General features: G+C 39.5%; 2 protein-coding genes across 8 annotated transcripts in view; one reads left to right on the top strand and one right to left on the bottom strand.

Annotated features, from left to right (window-relative positions):
- The window catches only part of SLC17A4 (solute carrier family 17 member 4), a 30,601-nt gene extending 27,439 nt beyond the window's left edge, over positions 1 to 3,162 (bottom strand). For 4 of the 7 annotated variants that reach the window (XM_070456248.1, XM_020886617.2, XM_020886615.2 and 1 more), the window contains exon 1: positions 3,061 to 3,162. The gene's annotated coding sequence lies outside the window, so the exon portion shown is untranslated. Of the gene's footprint in view, positions 1 to 1,389; positions 1,441 to 3,060 lie in introns of those variants that run through there. The other 3 variants (XM_070456246.1, XM_020886616.2, XM_070456247.1) reach the window with 3 other exon arrangements.
- Positions 1 to 16,104, top strand: part of SLC17A1 (solute carrier family 17 member 1) — a 217,157-nt gene that overhangs the window by 73,735 nt on the left and 127,318 nt on the right. The gene's annotated exons all lie outside the window — the stretch shown is intronic.

The following is a 16,104-nucleotide window of genomic DNA, read 5'->3' as shown; positions in this document are numbered from 1 at the left end:
CAGTAAGGGCTGAGCAGAGGGCATGGGAGAGACTGATGGGTGTCCCCAGCAGAGAACTCTCCAGAAGACTAACGCTGAGCATCCACCCAAACCTAGAGAGCCCCAATGCCAGATCTTAAGAGTCCAGGGAACAACCATACTTCCTGCCTCTTACCGACTACCCTAACCACCAGCCTGAAATGGATCAGAAGCCTCAGTTACCAGGAGGGGCAAGAGGAGGAGTTGACAGAGAAAGGGAATAAGAAGGCAAACCAAATCTTCCACCACCACCCTCCCCAACCAGGCCCAAGCTGGAGATGAGAAGTTCTGCTTCTAGATAAAATTTGGGAGTTGTATGCTTTTCATCAGACTGGAGCTATGAATTATCACATGAGATTATTTGGAGGCTGAAAATAACCAATGGTTTTTTCACTCTCTGAAAATTATCAGAAAAGTTATGGAGCTGAGCAGAGGTAAAAGGAAGGGAGGGCAGGGAGTTGCTTGTAAAATAAAATTTCTAATTTCTCTCTATGGAGTACTACTTTAATTAGCATAAGAGCATGGATATATCTGATTCTTTGATGATATTGTTTTTAAGTGTAATCGGAAACATTGCATAATGTCTGTGTCACAACTACAGTGGGTAGTGATTAGCTAATACAGCAGTTGCCTCATTATATCATTTTAAAACACAGAGATTATAGACCAAGGAGCCCTCCAGTCCATGTTGAAATTCAGAAACAAACTGAACGTTGAATTGGAATTCAAATCATTGCTCATTGGCAAAATAGAGTAGGCTTGATAACTGACAAGAAAGCTGTCACAAGAAGGGACTGAATATCCCGGTATAACAGTAGTTTATGCCTGTCAACCCTGTAGGGCAATTAGTTCGAAGACATAGCATTCAGAGGAATGTTTTTTCCCAAAGGTTATACCTATCAATGAGCTTCCCAGGTGGCTCAGTGGTAAAGAATCCGCCTGCCAATGCAGAAGACTCGGGTTCGACCCCTGGGTCGGGAAGATCCCCTGGAGGAAGAAATGGTAACCCGCTCCAGTACTCCTGCCTGGGAGATACCATGGACAGAGGACCCTGGCTGGCTATAGTCCACGGGGTCGCAGAAGAATCAGACATGGCTTAGTGATTAAATAACAACAATACCTAGCAGGACTCTTCTAGTGTACCAGCACCTGAAAGTTCACTGACCACTAGTTCATTCATTGATTCTGTAAATATTTGTTGAATCAGTAAGTGGAATATTTTGCTACCTTAGCTCTTTCTCTTGCATTTATGACGGAAGGACTTAGTTTTCATTAAACTTCTCCTCTCCATACTTATTGTTACAGAAGCGCTTACTAGTTTCTGGTAACCAGCAATAATGTCAGCATATTGTCCAGACCTGCATCCCTTACCCTGTATCTGCTTTGTCCCAATTTCCACTGCCTTGTTAACCCCAGTAAAGTCTTCAGGAGAGGCAAAAAATGAAAAGAAAGAAGAATGACACTTGGTATGAAGATAATGAGAGTCGCACTTAGAACAACTTAGTAACTAGCATCACTTTGCCAAATCTAACTACTTTACCTGGTCATGTGAGGAAGTTATATCCAAGCTGAAATGGAAATGGTGAGAAAGAGGCAGCTCTGAGCAAGGGCATTCCAGGCAAAGAAACAAAGCAAGATTGTCCAGCATGACCAGGGCAGAGTGAGTGAGAAGTGAGAGGTGAGATCCAAGTGGTGGTTGAGGACACACCATGTAGGGTCCTGTGGGTAGGTAAGGGGACTGGATTTGCCTTGACTGCTGTAGGGGGCATGGTCTACAAGGGTCATGACTGGGAACCAAGAGACTTGAGAAGAGGCTGTCATAGTTACCTGTTCAAGAGTTAATGTTATCCGGGCTGGGCTGTCATGGGGATCTGTTTTGGAGCTAGAGGCAAGAAGAATTGCTCATGAGGTGGATAGGGGATCAGGAAAAGGGGAGACTTTTTTTGGAGACTTCTATAATTATGGCTTGAGTGAGTGAGTGAATGGTGGTGTGTGCTCAGTGGCAGTAGGGAGATAAGCAAGAGGAGAGCAAGTTTCCCAGAAGAAAAACAGGAGTTTCATTTTGGACATGTTGGGTTTGAGTTGCCTGTTTGATCCAGAAGGGAAGACTGCCGAATAGGCATTGTGCCTATGAGTTGGTAGCTCGGGACAGAGGGCCCAAGTAGAAATATAAATTTGAAAGTCATCAGCCTTATCTATTTACTTAGAGACCAGGTAAATGAGGAAGAACCAGCAAAAAAAATTGGGCCATTCATTCTTGTATCAATTCCCTATCACTTTCTCTGACCAAGACTGTTTCTGTGTCTATTACCTTTGCATTAAATATATCCTGGCCTTCTGCCATTGATTAGTTCACTGTAGAATGAGACTCTTCCTTAAGGTAACAGGCAGAGCTATTAATAGCACAAATGTTAGCTTTGTCTGGTCTCAGCACTAAGCATTTCCTGTATATAAGAACAGTTCATGGCTCTTATTCATAGCCCCCAAATTAAAGTTCTCTGCCCCAAACTCTTCACTCATTACCTACTTCCCAAAGCCCTGTGGGATTTCATTTTGTTTTACCTTTCCCCTATGCATGAATTAATTGGAAAGGTTAAGTCTGTTTTGGTTATTTGATCTGTTAACCCCTATGAAAATATCCCTCTGCCAGAATTTACATTTATATATGAACTGATTTTTTTAAATTAATGCATCCCATAAAAACAAGCCCAGTTTAGGGATCTTAAACTACAGATTATCTAGTCTAATTTCAATAAATGGGTGATATTAACTCTAAAAAGTATAATTTTAAATTATTGATTTGCCTCCAGGTCTCTGTGGCCATCCTTTTGGATAATTTTATTCCCAGAGTTTTATTCCCTAGAGTTCTGGGACCTTGGTTTCTTTTAGGTAAAAGTAACGTCCTTTCTCACTTTTCAGAATTATCTCAGGAAAAGTCTCTTCCCCACCCCCAAAATAGCAAACTAAGCAGCTCTCTATGGGAAAACCCATTCTCATCATCTCAAAAGCAAAATATTAAAGAACAGAAGATGGAAGGCTCACCTGAGGGAGGTGGAGTACAGGGTCCTCATTCCATTCAAATAGATACCTCTAAACATTTCCAAATTTCCTCGTTTCTAGGAGATAAATGATTACCCTAAACCTTTAGCCCCTGTGTTACCAAAGGGGAGAAGTTTATTGGCATAATGGTTTAATTTTAACTTTATTTTCATTGTCTCACTGACAAGTAGATTGAGCTCATTAAATCCTGCTCATGCTTCAAGCCCAGATGAGGCCACTGTCATCATCCCTGATCTTCCATTTGCAACTGATGCTTCTTCTTATAGGAGCCTGACAGCCCATGCTCCTTATTTAAGCACTGGTGCCTTATGGGGGTGGCTCAGGGTTATTATATTCTTCATGAGAAGGGGTATGTCTTGTCCCTTTTAAGTTCTCTCTCTGTCACCCTCCTGTTTAATACAACTGGGGTCTCCAGAGTAGAGACTTAATATATTTTGGTTAACTTTAATGATTTTTGTGGTTTTCTGATTATATCTATTTGCACAAAGCCAGTGAGTTTTCTGTGAAAATAGACACCATGTGATTCTTCTCCCTTTTTTTTAATTTAATTTTTTAATTGAAGGAGAATTGCTTTACAGAATTTTGTGGTTTTCTGTCATGCATCAACAAGAATCTGCTCCATTTTGTAACAAAACATTTCATAAGACTCAGGCATACTGGTCTGTCTGCTCATCTCTGATTCTCTCTCTTTCTTTAAATTTATATTTGATTTACAATACTATATTAGTTTCAAGTGTACAACATAGTAATTCAATATTTTATAGATTATACTCCATCAGTTCAGTTCAGTCGCTCAATAGTGTCCAACTATCTGTGACCCCATGGACTGCAGCATGCCAGGCTTCCCTGTCCATCATCAACTCCCAGAGCTTACTCAGGCTCATGTCCATCAAGTCAGTGATGCCATCCAACCATCTCATCCTCTGTTGTCCCCTTCTCCTCCTCCCTTCAATCTTTCCCAGCATCAGGGTCTTTTCATGAGTCAGTTCTTTGCATCAGGTGGCCAAAGTATTGGAGTTTCAGCTTCAGCATCAGTCCTTCCAATGAATATTCAGGACTGATTTCCTTTAGGATGGACTGGTTGGATCTCTTTACAGTCCAAGGGACTCTCAAGAGTATTCTCCAACACCATAGTTCAAAAGCATCAATTCTTTGGCACTCAGTTTTCTTTACAGTCCAACTCTCACATCCATACATGACTACTGGAAACCATGTTTGACTAGACAGACCTTTGTTGGCAAAGTAATGTTTCTGCTTTTTAATAAACTGTCTAGGTTGGTCATAGCTTTTCTTCTGAGGAGCAAGCATCTTTTAATTTCATGGCTGCAGTCACCATCTGCAGTGATTTTTGGAGCCCCCAAAAATAAAGTCTGTCACTGTTTCCATTGTTTCCCAATCTATTTGCCATGAAATGATGGGACCAGATGCTATGATCTTAGTTTTTGAATGTTGAGTTTTAAGCCAACTTTTTCACTCTCCTCTTTCACTTTCATCAAGAGGTTCTTTAGTTCTTCTTCACTTTCTGCCATAAGGGTGGTGTCATCTGCATATATGAGGTTATCGATATTTCTGGCAGTCTTGATTCCAGTTTGTGCTTCATCCAGTCCAGCATTTCTCAAGATGTGCTCTGCATATAAGTTAAATAAACAGGGTGACAATATACAGCCTTGACATACTCCTTTCCCAATTTGGAACCAGTGTGTTCTTCCATGTCCAATTCTAATTGTTGCTTCTTGACCTGCATAGATTTCTCAGGAGGCAGGTCAGGTGATCTGGTGTTCCCATCTTTTTAAAAGTTTTCAACAGAGGAAGTAACAAATAGATTCAAGGGATTGGATCTAATAGACAGAGTGCCTGAAGAAATATGGATGGAGGTTCATGACATTTTACAGGAGGCAGTGATTAAGACCATCCCCAAGAAAAAGAAATTCAAAAAGGCAAAATTGTGTCTGAGGAGGCCTTCTGAATAGCTAAGAAGAGAAGCTAAAGGCAAAGGATAAAAGGAAAGATATACCCACTTGAATGCAGAGTTCCAAAGAATAGCAAGGTGAGATAAGAAAGCCTTCCTCAGTGATCAATGCAAAGAAATAGAGGAAAACAATCGAATGGGAAAGACTAGAGATCTCTTCAAGAAAATTAGAGATACCAAGGGAACATTTCATGCAAAGATGGGCACAATAAAGGACAGAAATGGTATGAACCAAACAGAAGCAGAAGATATTAAGAAGAGTTGTCAAGAATACACAGAGGAACTATACAAAAAAGATCTTCATGACCCAGAAAACCACAGTGATATGATTACTCATCTAGAGCCAGACATCCTGGAATGTGAAGTCAAGTGGGCCTTAGGAAGCATCACTACGAACAAAGCTAGTAGAGGTGATGGAATTCCAGTTAAGCTATTTCAAATCCTAAAAGATGATGCTGTGAAAGTGCTGCATTCAATATGCCAATATATTTGGAAAACTCAGCAGTGACCAAAGGACTGGAAAAGGTCAGTTATCATTCTAATCCCAAAGAAAGGCAATGCCAAAGAATGCTTAAACTACTGCACAATTGCACTCATCTCATACTCTAGCAAAGTAATGCTCAATATTCTCCAAGCCAGGCTTCAACAGTACATGAACCATGAACTTCCACATGTTCAAGCTGGATTTAGGAAAGGCAGAGGAACCTGAGATCAAATTGACAACATCTGTTGGATCATCAAAAAAGCAAGAGAGTCCCAGAAAAACATCTATTTCTGCTTTATTGACTATGCCAAAGCCTTTGACTGTGTGGAGCACAACAAACTGTGGGAAATTATACTCCATAGAAAGTTATATTCTCTCTTGAGTCCACCATCAACAAGACAGCACTTGGCAAAGCCATCACCAACCTCCGTACTGGCAAATCCAGTGGTCCCTTCTCAGGTCTTAACTGTCAATACTTGACAGCTTTCATCACTCACTCCTTGTTCCCCTTGATTGTCACATGCCATTTAAGTCTGGTTTTTCTCATGCCTTATACATTGTTCACTCTGAATCCTTTTTGTTGAATCACCATTTTTTTCCTTAACCTCTAATGTTGGTGCACCCAGAACTCTCTTCTTGAACTTCCTCTCTAACTGAACTTATTCCCAGTGATCCCATGCAGTCTCCTTTCTTTAATGCCCTTCCTCTGAGCTCCAAACTTTATTTGCTCAGCTGCCTTCACCTGTTGTGATTGGATTTCCACCAAGTGATGCAGAACCACAGCATCTCCTCTTTAATCCAGTGACCCACACACGTGCCCTCTCCCAGGAGGTGTGGATTTCAATCCTTGGTGCTCCCCTTTGACCCTACGAGTAGTAACTGCCCCTTATCTCTCCTTGTTGTTTTGTTGTTTAGTTGCTAAGTCATGTCCAACTCTTTTGCAACCCCTTGAACAGTAGCCCGCCAGACTCCTCTGTCCATGGGATTTCCCAGGCAAGAATAGTGGAATGGGTTGGCATTTCCTTCTCAAGGGGATCTTTCCAACCCAGGAATCAAACCCATGTCTCCTGTATTAGCAGGCAGATTCCTTACCACTGAGCCACCAGGGAAGCCTTATCTCTGCTAGTCCTCCACTATTTGGTTATTTTTGCTTCCTATTAGCCAGTTCCTGAGTCCTTACTCCAGTTCCATGAATTCATTCTTTATACTAAAGTTTCCTTCTTCAAGTAACTGTGTGGTTTTTCACTCCTAATTAGATCTAGTGGTTCATTTCAGTTCAGTTCAATCGCTCAGTCGTGTCTGACTCTCTGAGATCCCATGAATCACAGCACACCAGGCCTCTCTGTCCATCACCAACTCCCAGAGTCTACTCAAAGTCATGCCTATCGAGTTGGTGATGCCATCCAGCCATCTCATCCTCTGTCACCCCCTTCTCCTCCTGCCCCCAATCCCTCCCAGCACCAGGGTCTTTTCCAATGAGTCAACTCTTCGCATGAGGTGGCCAAAGTACTGGAGTTTCAGCTTCAGCATCAGTCCTTCCAGTGAACACCCAGGACTGATCTCCTTTAGGATGGACTGATTGGATCTCCTTGCAGTCCAAGGGACTCTCAAGAGTCTTCTCCAATACCACAGTTCAAAAGCATCAATTTTTCGGCACTCAACTTTCTTCACAGTCCAACTCTCACATCCATACATGACCACTGGAAAAACCATAGCCTTGACTAGATGGACCTTTGTTGGCAAAGTAATGTCTCTGCTTTTTAATATGCTATCCAGGTTGGTCATAACTTTCCTTCCAAGGAGTAAGCATCTTTTAATTTCATGGCTGTAGTCACCATCCGCAGTGATTTTGGAGCCCCAAAAAATAAAGACTGACACTGCTTCCACTGTCTCCCCATCTAGTTCCCATGAGGTGATGAGACCAGATGCCATGATCTTAGTTTTCTGAATGTTGAGCTTTAAGCCAACTTTTTCACTCTCCTCTTTCACTTTCATCAAGAGGCTTCTTAGTTCCTCTTCACTTTCTGCCATAAGGGTGGTGTCATCTGCATATCTGAGGTTATTGATATTTCTCCCAGCAATCTTGATTCCAGCTTGTGCTTCTTCCAGCCCAGCATTTCTCATGATGTACCCTGCATATAAGTTAAATAAGCAGGGTGACAATATACAGCCTTGACGTACTCCTTTTCCCATTTGGAACCAGTCTGTTGTTCCATGTCTGGTTCTAACTGTTGCTTTCTGACCTGCATACAGGTTTCTCAAGAGGCAGGTCAGGTGGTCTGGTATTCCCATCTCTTTCAGAATTTTCCACAGTTTATTGTGATCCACACTGTCGAAGGCTTTGGGATAGTCAATAAAGCAGAAATAGATGTTTTCTGGAACTCTTTTGCTTTTTTGATGATCCAGCAGATATTGGCAATTTGATCTCAGGTTCCACTGCCTTTTCTAAAACCAGCTTGAACATCTGGAAGTTCTCAGTTCACGTATTACTGAAGCCTGGCTTGGAGAATTTTGAGCATTACTTTACTAGCGTGTGAGATGAGTGCAATGGTGTGGTAGTTTGAGCATTCTTTGGCATTGCCTTTCTTAGGGATTGGAATGAAAACTGACCTTTTCCAGTCCTATGGCCACTGCTCAGTTTTCCAAATTTGCTGGCATATTGAGTGCAGCACTTTCGCAGCATCATCTTTCAGGATTTGAAGTAGCTCAACTAGAATTCCATTACATCCACTAGCTTTGTTCATAGTGATGCTTTCTAAGGCCCACTTAACCATAGATTTATCTTTTTATATTAATATATTTACTGAATATTGAATTATTGGGATCATAGTATATCCTTGTGTGCTAATGATTAATGTTCTCCCAGAGTTGCTTTCTAATATTTATTAATAACATAGGAAATAGGTCACTCTGAACAATTTTGAGCATGTTGTTTTCATTGGTTTTATCATATTGTTATGTTTTTTACATATATAGAAATGAAATATATTTTGGGGTAATTTGAGGTTCAGTTTTCTCTCTACATTTCCCAGGATTTCCTTGCCTCTTTTTGGGAAAAAGAAATCTGCAGCTGCCATACACAAATGCACACACACACACATACATGGAAGGCACATGTGCTTAATTCAAGGAACAATTGATTTGCCTAAGTTTATTCTTAGCTATTATATTCTTAGCTATTTCTAATCACACATTAATTCTCTTAGAAAGCTTTAGACTTTTCTTCACAATATCACTGTGCACTTTTGTTGTTTGTCCCAAATCTCTGTAGCTTTTGATTGTGTAGATATATGGATTACATTGTTTTACTTTATAGCCTTATAGTTAAAAAAGGAGTTTTTTTTTTCACAGTAATACACAGTACAGTAATGTATCTGTTTTCATTTCTCTCTTTAGATGTTCCTCTAAACACAATGCAATAAATCAGCTTTTTGGAAAATTCCTGATGAATATTCCTAAATATGTCACAAAATGTCATCAATAATAATGATGGTGATACAAAGATTCTTTGTCATGGTCCTAACTCTCTGGGGAATAGTCCTGATATTTCACCATCAAACATAATATTGGGCTTTAGGTTGAGATATACTAGGCACATATGTTAGGAATCCTATTTGTCTTATTTTAGTAAGCACTTTTTAAATGTAAAATAAGTGTTAGTTATGCCTTTTTAGCAAATTTTGAATTTAAAATACTTTTCTGGGATGGGGGGTTTGTTGTTAGCTCTGTCAGGTAGGAGGAAATTCCCCCTACCCCTCTTGAGTTCTTTTGACTGGTCTAATGATTAAATTGACACAAGACATATTAACAGGAGAAAAAAAAAAAAAACCAATCTAATTCTCACTGGATTCTCATAGCAATGGGACCTCATTGCTATGTGATCAAAACAGGTTGTTTATAATAGGTCATTTTTAAGCAAAGAAACAATTATTTGTGAAGATGTAACAAAACTGAGGGGCTTGTGCTTGGGGTAGCTGACTAATGAAGAAGTAACAAAATTTGTTTATATAGCTTTCTTAGTCTTGAATTCCCTAAGTCTGGTGATATATTCTACCCTCCTGGTACAGGGTACTTTCACATGGAAGATTTATTTTCCACTTTTAGGGGGAAAGCAGGAGATGAGAGTAGGTGTTTTAATTATTTTTTTCCACTGGTGGTTTCTCAGGTCACTTAATTCAAAATAATCTGCATGCTGTTTTCCATTGTGGTTGCACCAGTTTATATTCCTTCCAGCTGTGTACTAAGGTTCCCTTTTCTCCACATTCTTGCCAACATTTGATATTTGTGTGGTTTTTTTGATGACAGCCATTCTGACAGGTATGAGGTGATATCTCATTGTCGTTTTGATTTGTGTTTCCCTGGTGCTCAGCAATGTCTTTTCATGCAAAAGAGAAAGAGATTCACAGGTGAGGCAGAGAACAAACTAGTGGTTATCAGTGGAGGTGAGGAAGTGCTTCAGGGGATTAAGAGGCATCGAGGTGTTTCTCTGTTGGTGATATTCTTGGTGAATAGCTTTAGAAGGCCCCATTCAAATCAAAGATTCTTTTTAGGGTACTGTGAATTTGTAAAAGAAAGTGTATCTTTTTATTGGCAATCTATTGCTGGGAATCAATAAGTAGCTCCATTGATTCTGTTTTTTTCTATCTTGTGACTAAAGGAAACTCCTTTATCTATTATAACCTAATCTCCAAAGTGACAGACTCTAACTTCTGCTGTATTATGTGTGTTTTCTGCATCCCATAGACTAATCCTTGTATAATGTGGGGGAGGGGGCTGCACAAGGGTGCCAATATTAGGAGGCAGAGGTGATGGAGTGCCATCTTAGAAGCTGGCAGCCACACTAGACCTTCAATGAAGTCATCCAAAAGTCTGAAATTGGCTTAGAGTTGACCATGGTTAAATTCTGTGCTTACTATCTTTGTCTAATATTCCACAAGGAGTCATGTGTTGGTGATAAGAACTTTTGGCAGCAAGTTCCTGACTCAAAAGACAGTAAAACTATTATTTCACTACTGGACATGCTGGGCTTTCTTTGGGGATGTATTCATTCAACAGTTTTTAGACTTTATCCCATTAGCTTCAGCTTACTAAAAATTTTTAACTGACGAATAACTATAGTGATTATTTTCAAGTGCATTTTTAGTAACCATTGTTATGGACATAATGCTTATCAGTATTAACTTACTAATTTGGTGAATCACCTTTATGGATGTCCCAGTATTGAATCATCCTTGGATTTGGGGGAGGATCCCTTTGAGGCAGTTATCAAGGACTCCAGCTGCAGATAAGCTAATTAAAGATCATCAGAAACCAAAGTATTTTCAGAGCAACTAACTTTCCAGAATAATAGCTGTAATTAACTATGTTTTTCTGGCTTATATGCTCATGGCTCTGAATCACACAGTTCACTGGGTAAGACATGATGTACTTTTTGTTGAATTTATTGTTTGCAGATGAGGTAAACATTCAAGCCTACCAGGCAGACAGTAGTTAATTCTGTTTATTATCTGGGCTTCCCTGGTGGTTCAAACAGTGGAGAATCTGCCTGCAATGCAGGAGACCTAGGTTTGAGCCCTGGTGGGGAAGATCCCCTGGAGAAAGGAATGGCTGCCTATGTCTTGACTTAAAGAAGTTGTCTCCAAGCATGTCCTTTAATACTTCTGAAGCATCTCATGTAATGACACTGTTTCTAGAAAGCCTCTGAGGATTTGTTAATTGGATGGAATACGAAAGGCAATTTTTCAAATAGAAGAGTAGCTCAAGAGACATACTAACACCTCCATAGTGCCCAAGTGTTTTGGCTTTTAGAACTTTCCCAGATTTTCTTTTTTTTTTTTTTTTGATTAATTAATTTATTTATTTTACTTTACAATGGCAGATTCAAGTCAATGTATGGCAACATCAAAACAAATCCCAGATTTTCTGAAAAGAAGCCAGATCATCTTCTCTTATTATTTGATGATTGTTACTCTGTAAGTCTGAGGTAGAAGGATCAGGAGCCTGAGAACAAGCCTCCAATTTTAAAATGGGAAAAATGAGCATGTTTGACTTCCTCCCTATTTTCTTTAGTGCAGGGTAAAGGGTCTTTCCCATTATCTGGCCTCTCACCCCCCAGCTAAGATTTGAGGCTACAGAACAAGTGAATGAAGTATTCCTTTGCCTTTCATTGTCCTCTAAACATTTATTTCATTTAGGAACTTATCTCAAATGTATGGAGTATGGATTATAGACAGTGATGTGTTGGTAAATGTCCCTGGAAGAAGGCATGGCAATTCACTCCAGTATTCATACCTGGGAAATCCCATGGAGAGAGGAGCCTGGCCAACTACAGCCCATGGGGTTGCAAAAGAGTCGGATACAACTGAGTGACTAAGCACATATACACACACATGTGTGTTTTAATAAAACTCTTGACACTGCTCAAGGGTTAATGTATGAAATTCTGTTAACTATTTTTATACAGTTTTAGAAATAAATTTTAAGCTAAAATGTCTCTTTGAGTTTCAGATTAGATCTATCATTTTGAAGGAATTGCTGTTTCATACAAAATACCCATTTTTATAATTTTATTACCAACAATAGTATCATAAAATCAGACTACAAAGAACTGCTTGATTACTATCCATTTCATCACAGAAGTCACTGATACCATTGACCAATGAGTATAGTCCTGACATAAATGTTGATTCTTTTTTTTTTTAATTTTGCCAAGTAAGAAAAAACTATATCAGAACGTTGCTCAGATGTCAGTGATATGAGTGATTCTTTTACTGAATCAGATAATAGTTTCTGAATACTGGAAAAATATTGCCTTAATATTTGGGGTTCTTTACAGTGCAACAGCTACAGATATATCACACTTTTAAGTTTAATTCACATTTCCTCTAGGACATTCTTAAATCTAGGTAATCAAGAAATCAATAGGTAAAGTCCTGCCTTGTGGCATTTGTTGATTTCCGTGGTTTAAAAAATTCCACCAGAGGTTTCCTGGAAGGACCCTCAGGAGGACCCTCTCTAGGAGGAGACTTCTAGTAACCACAGTGATGGGATTAAGGAACCTCTCCCCTTGAGGTATCTGGATGCAGCTGGGTGTGAATTAACTGGTGAAAAGTAACCTGCAAATCTGGGAGTAGTAGTATGTTATGGAAATCTTTTAAAATGAAGAAGGGCCTGCCTTCATGGGTGTTAGGGCATTTATGGGTCAGCTGGAGGTGGAAAGAACAGAGTTGGTGTGAGGACACCCAAGCAATAGGAAAGTACTCCAGGGGGCAGAACTTCCTCCCTGTGGTCCAGACTCCTCTGTGGGTATCAGCTTGCTGTGAGCCTCCTGACCCGTGTGAAGAAATCACGCATGTGTAGAACCCTGCTGCATTGCCATGGAAACAAGCCCAGGCCTGCCTTCTGGAGGATGAGAGACTCTGTGGAGCAGAGATGAGCTATCCTGCGAAAGCCAGGCTGCAACCAGTGCCCAGCCAAACCTGCAGCTGACCTCAGATCCAAGCCCAGAGGAACTGCTACCTGAGCCCAGAGCAAACTGCTGACCTGGAGAAAGGAGAAAATTTGGAGACATAGACACACTCATGGAGAATAGCACGTAAAGGGTGAAGGGCAAGACTGGGGTGAGGTATCTACAAGCTGAAGAACACCAAGGGTTGCTGGCAACCATCAGAAGCAAGAAGAAAAGCACCCAGTTTGTGGCGCTTCGTATGGCAACCCCAGCAAACTGCCCAGCACAGAGCTCCAAGCAGTGATTTTGAATATTCTGGTTTGCTTCAGAGAAAAGGAAGGCATGAGATCAAGCATCGTGTACTTCTGAAGTCAAAGATGAACAAAATGATTGTCAATTAGATGTGTACTTTTTCTGTAGCCAACCTTCTTTGCCTTGACATTTTGTAAAAGTTGTGTGTGCATTTTAATATGTGATACATACACTTAAAAGTTTGTTGCAACCCCCTATATAATCGAAGTGATACATATACTTTTGTAGGGCTTGGAAAATAATTTTACTCCTTTGAATAACTGTGGAGATTTACAGTTACTATGGCATTGACTTATGGTATATGCTTGGCTCTATCTATGATTCATTCGTTCAGGAACCTCCAATTGTAACGTTATTCCTTTTGAAAGCTTTTCTACTTCCCCTTAACACTCTGGAGTTCATCTTTCTTTTTCCACTTTGCTTATACAGTTTGTGTTGTTAGTTTTATATTTGAACAAAAACATCCACCACAATGAAAGCTTTTACTATGGTGGGGTAGGGGTTTAGCATGAGGGATGCAGGCTTATTTTTTAAATCTTGGAAAACACAGCAGAATACGAAAAAGAAAATAAAAACTCCCAGAGTCAAAACAAACAAACAAAAAAAATTCCACCAGGCTGATTTCCAGCTACCAGCACATCTATGAAATCAGAATTTAGAAAAAAGCACAATAGCAAGCCATTAAATAGCATTTCTATCATTCACATAGAATTGATGAAAATAACGTGAAGAACATAGTTAATAGTAAACATTGGCAAATAATTAGAAATTGATGTGCATTTTTACCTGTTCTAAATTGATTTAATTGTAGTTTTATATAATTTAATTTTTAACAATGGTGTTTGTTATTTAACAACCAGTTTGCAAAATTTTCCAAAATATAATGGTTGACCCTTGCAAGCAAGTTTGCTCGCATTGAAACCTAATCTATCACAACACTGCCTCTATGAGTGGTAACTTGTAGGGATTAGGGACAAAGTTGAATTCTTAATAGAATCCCTAGTATCTGACTCAAGCAAGCACATTAGCTTTGTTTCCTCATACTTCCCAGTCTTTCCACTATAATCCATCTTATTGGTACCAGCAGTCTCTCAATAATTCACAAATCTGACTATTTCACTCTCATACTCAGAAGCTTTGCACATTTACCCTTTTGATTGGCGGTTCCAATCTCCTATAGTTTACAAGGTCGCAGAGTCAGACACGACTGAAGCAACTTAGCACAAGCATGCACAAAAGTTTGCATCAACCATCCCCAAGCGCCATTCAGTCAAATCTTCCCACTGCATGTCTATGATCTCTAGTCATATCAGATTCTTTATTACTCAAAGAAAGCATTCTGGCCACACCTCAATGCCTTTGATGTTGCTCTCCTGTCTCCTTCAATGGGTCTTGCCCTTTCCTCTGGGTGGCGTTTAGTGATTCCCTCATCAAGGTCTGGCTTAAATAACCTTCTTCTGAGAAAACTTTTCTTTACCTTCCTCTCTCAGTTGAACCAGACTCTCAACCCAATAGCTCGCAAACACTTTTGTACACATTATCTACTGTAGAAATAGTTTTTTTAGGTGTATATGATTTTTCTAAAATTATTCATTTGTTCATTTCCACATCCATAAATTCCTTGAAACATTGTCTGGTTTGCCACCAATGCCTGGGGGCAGTTATCATTTGCATGTGAATGTTTTGTTGGTCTTTATTTTTTTTAGTGACTAAGTCATGTCTGACTCTTTGAAACCACATAGACTGTAGCCCATCAGGCTCCTCTGTCCATGGGATCTCCCAGGCAAGAATACTGGAGTGGGTTACCATTCCCTTTTCCAGGGGATTTTCCCAACCCAGGGATTGAACCCACATCTTGTGCATTGGCAGGCAGATTCTTTAGCACTGAGCCACCAAATGTTCTGTAGCCCCTGTTTAATCAGTGGGTGGAAGACATTTTAAATCCTTAAGTATACTGGCACTCCAAGGTTCAACCACCTAGCTTCATGATGTTATTTTTCCTTAATAAACTGCTTACATGGATTTTATATTATTCTCTTTAGGACTTTTGCATCTACTTCAGTAACTGATATTAGTTTGTGTTTTCCTGTGCTATGTTTGTTTAGTTTTTGTTTCAGAGTAATGCTAGCTCATAGAACCTCATAGAAGTTGCTTCATTTTTCTATTAGTTTACAAAAGTGGGTATTTAATTTTTTTTTTTAATTTTTTTTTTTTAAATTTCTGACAAATAGAAGACATCCCATTAAGAACGTATCATCAGAGAACTGTTCAAACTGAACCGTTATGTGTTCATGTTACCAATATGGTATACAGTTAACTTCATTCACAATTTTCCCCACTGGCTCAGCGAGTAAGGAGACATGGATTCCACTCCTGGCTTCATGCGTATCAGTCTGTTTTCAGAATTTATTTTCCGTTTGATGTAATTTTATTTCTTGAACCTATGAAACATGAACATGGTTCAAAATTTCCCTCCTTTTACCCAAAAGTAACACTCAATGTGCAATTTTTCCACATTTCTTTCTTCACCTTACAGTATGTCATGAAGCTCTTTCCCTACCAGGACCTGAAGATGATTCTCATTCATTCCCAGGTGCTCTAGTGTGAGTGTATCTTGGAAGTTATTCAACCTTTCCTCTGTAGGTGTACATTTACATTATTTCCACTTTACTAAATATTGCAAATAATGCTGCCTGAACAGCTTTATACATTTTTGTTAATTCATACATAGAGAATCATATTTTCAAGGTAGATTCTTACAAGTGAAAATCCTGGGTCCGAGGTTAAGACATATGTTACTTGGTTAGATCTAAC

The sequence above is a fragment of the Odocoileus virginianus genome, chromosome 27, assembly GCF_023699985.2.
Source record: "Odocoileus virginianus isolate 20LAN1187 ecotype Illinois chromosome 27, Ovbor_1.2, whole genome shotgun sequence".
Classification (NCBI taxonomy): Eukaryota; Metazoa; Chordata; class Mammalia; order Artiodactyla; family Cervidae; genus Odocoileus; species Odocoileus virginianus.
This window is presented reverse-complemented; position numbering and strand designations above follow the sequence as displayed.